This window comes from Mustela nivalis, assembly GCF_964662115.1.
Source record: "Mustela nivalis genome assembly, chromosome: 2".
Classification (NCBI taxonomy): Eukaryota; Metazoa; Chordata; class Mammalia; order Carnivora; family Mustelidae; genus Mustela; species Mustela nivalis.
In genome coordinates, this window is record NC_139021.1 from 10207387 (window position 1) to 10210458 (window position 3072).

The following is a 3072-nucleotide window of genomic DNA, read 5'->3' on the forward strand; positions in this document are numbered from 1 at the left end:
CAAACAAGGACACTGAGGCCTGGATAGGAAAGCAACTTAGTTACAGTGTGTTGGCCAGCTAGAGTCTGAGATGGGGTCTCCCAACCTTCCCTCCAGTGTCTGAGTCCTGCAGAGCCACTACAATGGGTGGATTAGGGACAGTACATGAAGAAGACATTTCTGCCCCTCTCTCTGAAACTCCCAACCCTAACTTCACAAGTTGATTGGAGTCACACATTATGGCCCCATGATCTACCAGCTTTCTCTTCCAATTTGCGACCTGCTGCATGCAGCTTTTGGGTCTGGAGGAGGGCTCCAGCTTGGCAAATGTCTAAGGAAACTACCAAGCAAGTGACTGAGATGAACAAGTGTTTATTTGCTCTTGAAATGACCTTAATTACACCTGTCAAGAGATTTCCGCTTTGGCAGATTGAACAAAAAAAAACCTAGAGGGTGGGTGGACATATAGTGCTCCAACTCTTATAGGTTCAGCAGTTGTGCTTCTGTAGGGCTCTTTTATCTGGGTTCCGGCCAGCCAGGGTGCCACAGGCCACCAGGAGCAGGCAGAGCGGCCATGAGGTTAGAGACAGGCCTCACCGGAGCAGGTATCTTTTTTGTCACAGGCACTTCTCTGTTCTGCTCTCCCTCTGAAGGCTGGAATCCCTGGGGCTTTTTCCCACAAAGCCCTGAATACTGAAGGCATTTGAAGATGATCTAATGCAAATTCCAATCCAAGGCTCTCCCAGTTCACAATAACCCTAGCAGTTCCTTTGGTCTCTGTTTGCATTTCTCCCATGAGAACTCACTGTGGCACAGAAATGAGGGCTGAATCTCCACCCGAATGTCCATCTGGTATCTCCAGTGAGCTCTACCTTGTTAGTTATTAGGCTGAACACATGGAAGTACACTTTGGTTGCCTCAAGAGCTCTTCCCTTTGTTTTTCATCTCCTTCCTCCATGCTTCGCTCCACTGGCAGGCTCACAGCTGCCAGTCTGTGTGTTTTTGTTGATAGAGCTGATGAATCACATGCATATCTTCAGCTCTAGAATCCAAATACAGCTCTGTCCCAATTGTGATGACATCTCTGTGACAGACACCATCTGAAGAGCCAGCGACTCCATGGGTCTCATGAGACACAAAACTGAGAACCATGATTCACACACGCACACAATGGTTAACTGGTATGGGGAGAAGGCTATGTGTTCACCAAACCCTGCTTCATATTCCTCTATTGCCTTAACCAATAGAATACGAGACTTCCCAGCTCTTTATACTTGGAAGAGGCCATATGGCCATTTCTTACCGATGGAATATGACAGAGGTGACACATAATTCTTCTGGGTCGAATGAGTGCAAATACCAAGAAACTCTAATAGAGATACCAAGAAACTCTCCAGTCGTTCTTTTCTTTCACCAGAGGGAGTTGTCAGATTCAATGCTGAGATGGTAGAACCTCCAGGAACTGAGGATTTGGAGTGGCTGTGTCTCAGAACCCCATACAGCATTCTGCACTGAACACAAGCATACGCAGGAATAAACATATGCTCGCTTATGCCGCTGATGTTTTAAGGTCTGTTCGTAGCTGCAGCATAACCTAGCTTATCCTGACTAATGTGACACTTGTTAAGGGTAAAATTGAGGTTGAGTAAAAGAAAATGTATGTTACTGGAGGAAAAATACATGCTTTAGAAAACTCCCCTTCTCAAAGATCACTATCTCATTTTTCCTAACCATATAAAGTTATTTTTAAATTCAGATTGGTGGTGAAAAGGCCAAGCCCCAGAGTGAGGGTCCGGCAATCAGAACCCCTTAATAAATAGCCAATTGGAACTATATAACATTTATTTCCTGGGAAACCCAGCATGAAATCTTTTCTTATTAGTGCAGGTTTATACTCCCTGTTCACTTCTTAGACTAGAAATCTGTCACCTTTGACTTCTACATGTCATGAGCAAGTCTCTTCTCCTTTTCCTGGTCCCTCATGGGACTATTTACTCTAATTTGGATTCGTTTCCAAGCACTTCTTTGGCAATAAAATCTGAGAGCATATTAAGGTATTTTCAGGGTGCAATAGGGCACAGAAAAAAGTAAATCCAAGCACCACGCTCCTGTATCAGGCACCTTGCCTCTGTTGTTGGATTTACACCTTCTTACTACCAGTGAGGGAGATGTCACAGCCCCCGATATACCTACAAGGCATTTGAGACTCAGCACATTGAACCGACTGACCTACATGACATAGGTCGGAAATGACTGAGCCAATATTCCAGTCTGTGAGTGTGATTCCAGGGAATCTAGACTTCAGTTCTTGTTCCTGACCTCACCTCCACCCAGCTATCTTCAATGACAGGAATTTACTCATTCACCCATGAAAGGAATGTTGATTGAGTGCTTGAAATTTAGAGGTTGCAATTCACTCTTCCTTTTATTGGATCTTCACAATCTTCCCTTAAATTAGCTCAGTGTGTAGGTTACAATTTTAGGAGGCAATGGCCTAGCTCTGTCCCTCATCTCAGCATCCTTTTGAACCTCAATTATCCCTCTGTTCAATGGGATGGTGAGATGGGGGGCATTGACTGCATTGACATCACGGGTTCAAAGTGCATCAGATGGGTGGTTGAGCCTATAATATTGCTCATGCCCAGTCAGGGTCAGCATGTGCTGCCCATGCTGCTTGGTCTGATTTACTGGGGAAGAGGGAGACTCAAGGGTAGGAGAAGACAAGAAAGGAGAGGAAACAAAGATTTGTCTTCAGTTGACTTTCCCATACCATATAGAATAACTAGCAAAGCCCAGAGTGACTTGAAAGCAAGTTTGTTCCCTGCTTGTCATCCACCATTCAGCCTTCCTCACTTCAACTCTGTGAGTCACGCGATTCCCATAAGTAAGCTGGGCAATATGGTACCTGCATGTACTTTTCTCTTGTCAAGACACAGAATAAAAGATAAAATTATATAAAACAAAGTGGTCTAGATTTTCAAAATGTCGGCAGTGTTATGTAATCATAAATTCCTATTACTGTAGGGAAAAGCGGTAGCACAAGGTAGCTACCTAATGGAGTCAGAGAGATGAATCTCAGCTCTGACATTTAAG